Raw genomic sequence first — 8,114 nt, forward strand, 5'->3', positions numbered from 1 at the left:
CTTTCTATTATTACCTCTTTTCTTCTTTCTCATGTTACTTTTTAACTACCTTTAAACAATTTATTGACTTCAAAATGTCGTTATCTACCTTTGACTATCATAAACTTTTCGTATCAATCTTTCTACACCTCTGTATCACCTCTTATTGTTAGAAACAATCAATTTGTCAGGAAGTACAACTGAAAAACACTCAATACACAATATCTCATGATAAGCAACAATTTGTTTTGCCATGAAGTAACACTGGACATTATAGCTTCGAGCATTAATAACTTCTCCGCTTAGATTTCACATAAACTATTTTCCTCAAATTGTCTTTATCTATCTATGACCATAGCATAGACTTTTCATATCCATCTTTCTACATAATTTTCTATTATCACCTCTTTCTCCCCCCCCCCCCCCCCCCCCCCCCCCTGCTCATTTTTCGTTTTAACTACATTGAAACTATTGACATCAAACTGTCTTTATACTTTTTTTTTTTTACTACATCCTAGACTTTATTATATCTACAATTTTCAATATTAACCAATTCTTTTCTTCTTTCTCCTCTCTTGCTTAATTATTGTATAACCTTGCTTCTCAGCTCGAATTTTACATTTATCCAACTGTCATCTTTTTATAGTCATTCAAAATCTATCTTTCTTCATCTTTAAAAACAAAATATTATTTCTTTTCTTCTTTATCCCTTCTTGCTTTGCTCCGTCGTGTTCTTGGCTTTAATTTGTATGTTTATAACAGATGGTCTGGTGCCTAGGTCTAGTGGATACGTCACCGGACTGTGGATCACAAGGGTCGCGGTTCGAGTCCCAGTTCTGTTCAATCATACCAATGTCCTTTGGCAAGATATAAATCTGCATTTTGCCATCCTCTACCCAGGAGTAGTAAATATAAGTAGGAGTACTCGGTAGGAAGTTATTCCTTAAAGGGATCATTTAACAATGATAAATATGAGATACACGGCCCTACGTGTTATCAGTGTCTGTGATATGGTGTAATATTGAAGCCCTAAAAAAATCGGGCTTCAAAATGATCAAGAAGTGCCACAAAAAAGTAAAAATCTTTGTGCGACCGGTTTTACCATACTCGTTTTCCCCAATAGACTGTAGTGTTATGAAAACCGTCAGGCGAACGGTTTTCAAAATTTGTTATTCCAATCATAAATATCTTAATAATCACACAGGCGATCGGCTTGTAAAAGTCATGGGGTTCCTGACTGACCTAAAGGTTTATAATTATCATTGCATCATGAGCTAGATCCAGAATTTTGTTTCAGAATCTGAGACAAAGTTACCGGATCCCTTAAGTCCTTTTAGCGCTTCAGGGCAGTGGGGCTAAAGCTATGATAAGAACTGGACTTTATCGGCGCTTTGAGAATATCCAGAATGATTGTTATGATTAGTACTAGTAGTGAAGGTCGCGATTGTTTAATTTCCTTTATTTCTTTTCTTCTTTTAAAGCCTATCTGAACTATTTTGACCAGGAGGGATTAGACCACCCATCGTGGTCACTGGCAGGTGGTTATCTCATCGAATCAGCTCTCAATTAACATAAGAAAAGGGAGCATGGGGGACCAGTGGTCACAGATTAGGCATTGTTTGCTCTATAGAGGGCGCAAGTAGCTATGAGTAGTGCAGTGGGGCTTTAAACTCCTCTTTAACAGCTTTCTGTTCTTGTCCATGATTTATCTGATTATCCGATGGTTGTCTGACGAGCTAATCCCTGGTCTCAAGCTCGCATCAAAGTTAATCCACTCAGATTGTACCGCGTCTTTCAACCCAGCTCAAGCACTATAATTTTCTCGAGAGCGGTACTTGTTCCCTTGGCCTCTCGCTCTTCCTCTCTTCTCTCGCTCTTCGTCTCTTCTTTCCATCTTTCTTTCTCCTCCAATTTATTCGACGTTCTCGTTTGTTTTTCTACTATAGTTTCCATCTCTCTCTCTCGGTAAATGTTATTAATTTCAAATATAACTATTCAGCTCTTTATCTCTGCAACTCTTAGTGTTAAGAGCTAAAGAGGGTCATATTGATATAGATACAAACCTTTTTTTATAATCATATTAACCTTTTTTTTCTTCAAAGTAGTAATAATAATAATAATAATAATAATAGCCTAATAAGTCCACTCCAAATTTTATTAAACCGAAACGGAAATTCTTTTTGCCCAATTGATCGTGAGCCCGGCAGCCACTGAGCAGCGCCAGATCGACGTTGCTCTATCCCATATTGTTGAACGCCAAACCAGGTAGCAACAACTCCCACCTTTTAACGTCTTTTGGTATGACGCGGCCGGGGTTCGAACCCACGACCTCCCGGTTGTGAGGCGGACGCTATACTGACTGAGCCAACACTCCGGTACACAGTTATGACAAAATTTACATAGAATTTCTATTTCTAGATAGAGAAAAACATTTTTTTTTTAATGGTCGCATTCTAACTTTTCCTTAAAGCAGCTATAATGAATACAACTTTCTTGTAACCGGAAATTTTAGAAATTGCATTGAAATTATTCATGATGTATTCATTTTTGACGTATCGATGTAGGCGGCCTCGTCCTTTTCCTTTCCTCGCCTCCTCTTCTCTTTTTTTATCAATCACTAATGCCATGAATGTCACTCGTGTCTACCAGCGCACCACTTAGCGACACCGCTGTTTCATCTTCCACGCAGGTCCTGCAACCATCAATGTTCCCCTCTTGACTCACTCCTGCTTTTAACCAAACCTTAACACCCGCACGTAATCAACCAATCACACGTTCATTATGCACACAAACCACTTGGTTTTTTCGCGGGAGCGGGCAATACTCAGTGGAGTAAACAACCATCAAGTGTCAACCAGCATCATCGTCGACACGTGACCGTGTCCTGTACTGTATGTCGGACATGCACCAAAAGCAATATGTGTAATTGCGATGTCTGGGTATTCCCACGGGAGCGCTTAAATAAAAGCCAAAGGGTTAAGGGAACTCTTGGGACCTCGTTGCTAATAGTACTCATCGCTCGTTGGCTCCTCCGATAAGTACAATGATTTATGTGGTTGTTTGCTTATAATGTGCGTGTTTTAATACATTTTCAAACGCTAAGAAAATTTCAATAACGCTGTCGAAATGTGTTGTTTTTCTCTTATGCCGATTTGCTTGTGTTCAATATACCGTAAGGGAGCTCTTTGGAGTAAGGAAAATTAGATAATAAGCTAGAGAGAATGTAATTGGTTTTCGACGTATTTTTTCACCGCTTGTTATGAAAATATACCATAGCAAACAAAAAGAGTCTTCTAACACTCTTCACGCAAGTATAGGGTAGATTTTTTATTACATTTTATTGATTACGTTTATAATCTAACCTCTCTCAAATTACAAGGGCATTAGCATTCAGCCCTGAATTTGAACGTGGGATCTATGCTCAAGTCGGTGAGCCACAAGTATACATAATACAGATATACACTAAATTTGTTGATCGGTTTGTCTCAAAAATACAACCTGGGACATGTGGGTTCTAGGTCCATCGCTCAAACCACTGAACCATATTACTATCTATACTGGAGATATGACCTAATCGGTTAGCCTTGATCGAGAACCGGGAACATGTGGATTCTAGGTCCCTCGCTCAAACCACTGAACCATATAACTATTTACTGAAGAAATGGCCTAATCGGTTAGCCTCGATATAGAACCGCGAACCTGTGGATTCTAGGTCTCCCGCTCAAACCACTGAACCATAGTACTATCTACCGTAGATATGAACTATATTATGTTGGTCTCTCAAGGTTTGGAACCCTGAACCTGGGGTTCTAGATCCTTCTCTCAAACCCCAGAACCATGTATTGTGCCTACTATCTAATGAAGATGTGAACTTGTCGATTGATTTCTTTCACTGGTACCAGAAACCTTGGAGTTCTATAGGTCAAGCGCTCAAACCACTGAACTATTATTACTGTCTAAAGCAGATATGAACATGTCGTTTGGTTTCACATGGATACAAACCAATGATCTCAATGGTTCTAAGACCACCACTATAAACCTCTATAATAATCAAATCACTCCTGCAATTACGAGTTTTTTTGTTCGTCTATCTTGGAGCAGAACCTTTAACCTAATATTGTTCAAAGACCATTGTAAAACACATACTGAAATCTAATGCAGATAATCTCGTCGATAGGTCTGTCCAAGATTCGAATCCGAGACCGGTAGGACCACTGCTCTTAGCACCGCGCCACATCAACAATAGATTTGAACTCATTGATAATTAGTCCGTCTTGTAATTGAACCAGTGACTTCCTGGTTGTGAGAGCATCTTTCTAACCACTGAGCCACATATTGTTATCCACTACAGATGTGAACTTATTCATCAAGCGTGCTATTACAAAAAAAAATACTAACAGTAATCCCAAAGAAGAATTGTTTATGGGTTTAAAGGCCGTTTGTACTAGTTTGGCTAGGAGGGATTAGACCACCCAGGGAGGTCACTGACAGGTGGCTATCCCATCAACTCAGCTCTCAATTAACATAAGAAAAAGAGGATCTTCTACGACGATACTCAGCAGGATCCATAAGTCAGGATGTATAGTGCTGAGGAATAAACTGTCTAGTTCTTAGGATCATGGGGGACGACTGGTCATCGATTAGGCATTGTTTTCTACATAGAGGGAGCAAGTAGCTACAAGTAGTACAGTGGGGCTTAAGCCCATATTATATCAATGGTAAATAAGTGAATTGTTCCTACAGTTTAGCATGTACCATAACATATCGAATAGTGCGTTCACCTCTTCGAGAATTTGTGTTAATAAAAACATCGTTACGGCAATAGCTGAACTGCATGTACTGATTAAATATGATAACACATAGTGCTCTCATAAAAGTCGTTACCTTGAATAAAATAAGCATTAATAGCGGCTTTGGGTTCACTCTGACAACAACAATGGCTACATCAGTAGTGGAAATATGCCATTTTCGTAATTTAATCAAATTTGATGCATCGTTACTTCTTTGCTAAGTGCCTCGTATAGGATTATTTCACCTGTTTCAATTAAAGGTATAGACCAGTTTCTCTCAAAAAATGAAATGGGCGATTTTAATACCAATCATGTGATAGAATATGTTTTGACTAATACGTGATGATAAATATTTTGCCGGGAAACCGCCTACCAATAATCTATCCGGCCTGGATAGATATCGCGTAGTCCCCTATACATATTTCTGTGCACAGTGCTTGTAACTTTACCAAGACAGGGCCAAATTTCTTATCATTATGATGATTCCAGATCTATGCTAGATGATCAACCTTTTCTGATCGATTCCACAAAGTTTCTTTCACAATGAAATCGCATGACCAGAACTGGTCGATTCCTTTAAGAATAACCGTATTTTCATTCAATTTTCAAAATGCAAATTACAAATGGTGTATTGTTAAGTTGGACAGGCAATAACGTCGGTCCGACCTCGCAACCACTCCTGTAACCTGAATGTTCACTAAATAAATGAGATACCATGAAATATAAAATGCATTATAATAGCTCGTCACTAGGTAAACGTTTATAAATTTGCCACATTCTTCAACAGGTATAAAGCTACGATTCTTACAGACACTCATACTGCCATGTAGTAATGCTGAAAAAACCGTAAAACCCAATATCTCATGTCAAAATTTGGAAAAATCAAGCTAAAATAAATTCTTAGAAACACTAGGCCATCAAATAACACTGAGCAAATCGTAATACGTAATATCTCATGTCAAAATATAGAAAATCAAGCTACAACTCTTGGAAACACTAAGGCCATGAAATAGCATTGAAAACAAAAACTCGTAATACGCAATATCTCGTGTCAAAATATGGAAATTAAGCTACAATTTCTGGAAACACTAGGCCCTCAAATAACAACGAACAAATTGTAATACGCAATATCTCATGTCAAAATATGGAAAGTCAAACTAAAATTCCTAGAAACACTTATCCCATGAAATAACACTAAAAAACATATGTAATATCTCATGTCAAAATATGAAAATTCAAGGTATAAGTCTAAGAAGCGCTCGTTCTGTAATGAACAAAAACATGAAAAGCACTTAATACACAATATCTCATGTCAAAATGTGGAAATTAAGCTGCGATTCTTAGAAACATTCATTTTGTCATGCATGAAGTAAAACCTAAAAGCACTCTATGCACAATATCTCATATCACGGCGTTCATTACCCTGGTACAGGTTTCCAAAATGAGTAATGACGGGGCATTTTTTCGTATGAGAAGCTGGGACCAGGGTCAATGCTGTGCGTGGACAGAATTAATTTGGGGATGACATTTAATGAGATTAAGCCGAGGATTATTTCCAATGACATCTCCAGAGTTCTCTTTAATCCGGCCTTGTCCCTCTGCCCTTTTCTAATCTTTCAATACTCTCTCTCTCTCTCTCGCTATCTGTCTAACACATTATTCTTCCTTTTCCTGCCTCTTTTGATTCTCTGTTTTAATCTTCATTGTTGATTAACAAAAAAAAATTGTATCCATCTGATATCTTTCTCTTCCCTCTTCTTTTATATTCTTCTCTCTGCTTTTTTCCCATTAAATATATCTTCTTATGTCTCTCTCTCTCTCTGCCTCTCTAATCTCTATCCTTCTATCCTTCTCTCTCTCTCACACACTCTCTTGTATTCCCCCCTCTCTCTCTCTCTCTCTCCCTCTATTCTCTTCTCTCTTCCCTTCTCTCTTTCATTGTCCATCTCTGTTGTATATTTTATTCTCTCTCTCTCTCTCTTTTTCTTTCTCTCCTATCTATATCCTTATCTATTTCCTTCTCTCTATATATGATATACTTCTATTTCTCTCTTGCCTCCTCTCTCTCTCTCTCTCTCTACAGACAACCATACACACACACACACACACACACCAATAAACCAAATGCACTGACACTCACACAAATCGCCAATGCCTATCTATTCCCCAGTGTGTGCCCCCGATTTCAATTTCGACACTTCATTATTTCGTCCAACCACGGACAAAAATGTAACGTCAACAACAGCCTGACCATTATTAGAATTCTAAACATATCCCTCTACCGTTTTCTCTCCCCCCCCCCCCTCTCCCCCTCTCTCTCTCTCTCTCTCGCTTTCTCTCTCGTCTTCTGCCTCTTTCTTTCGATCCTTCTTTCTCTTTCGATCCTTCATAAACACACGCACAAACTCCCTCAAACCCAATTATTTAACATTCGTTCAACCAAGTACAATGCCCTATCAAGATAATAAACCTAATTATGAGACATTAAAACCTCTTAACTATCTATAATCGCTTCTCACCCCCCCCCCCCCCCCCCATCTCTCTCTCTCTCTCTCTCTCTCTCTTTCTAAGCTTTCCCCTGGCTAGTTTCCTTAAATTGAAGTTTCGATTTTTACTTCCAATGACGAATGATGTCCCCCTTAGTAATAACATGAATTTCTGTAAATTACATTTGTTGTGTAGTGTCTCCAGGGGTCTCATTCAAATAATGTAACCATGCATGCGTGACCAAGAAAACGCGTTAGACGCGGTCCGCGCGGTGCCGCGTTAAGGGGTAAAAAACGAAAATTTTCAAGAAAGGGTATTTTTTTCAAGATCCTGCTGTACGCGTTTCGGGTATTTTTCTAGATCACGACTCCTAATCGAAAGCTGGTCGGGAAGCGCGGGTTGTATATAACTTTCGGTGACGTAAGTTTGCTAATGTAAAAATACATAATGAGGCCCATATCAGTGGCGTACCTGGGGTACTCCGTCAGGGGGGGGGGGCAAGCGACCGAAACAAACGAAAGGCGATGCTAATTTTCACTTCTGGCGAGCGAGCGAGCGAGCAAAAAAAATCTTTAAGTAACGTTTGGTATATAAACTGGTATTGTTGCAAGTTGGGGTGGGAACATTCACTTGTTAGCGACGTTAATTTCGTTTTTTTGCAAACTAATGTAGCGAACAAGAAAAATATCACTTCTTTTTTAATAATTGCCACTTAAACTTGGTTCAATTGTCCCATACAGGGCGCGGAAACAATATTGTGTTTAGGGTGATTTTATATCCATTTTAGCTAGCGAGCGAAAATACATCTTTCTCTCAATGAATTGCTATATAAAATTTGTTTCATTGTTGCAGGTAGGG

This window comes from Strongylocentrotus purpuratus, unplaced genomic scaffold (assembly GCF_000002235.5).
Source record: "Strongylocentrotus purpuratus isolate Spur 01 unplaced genomic scaffold, Spur_5.0 spur5_contig_816, whole genome shotgun sequence".
In the NCBI taxonomy this organism is placed as follows: domain Eukaryota; kingdom Metazoa; phylum Echinodermata; class Echinoidea; order Camarodonta; family Strongylocentrotidae; genus Strongylocentrotus; species Strongylocentrotus purpuratus.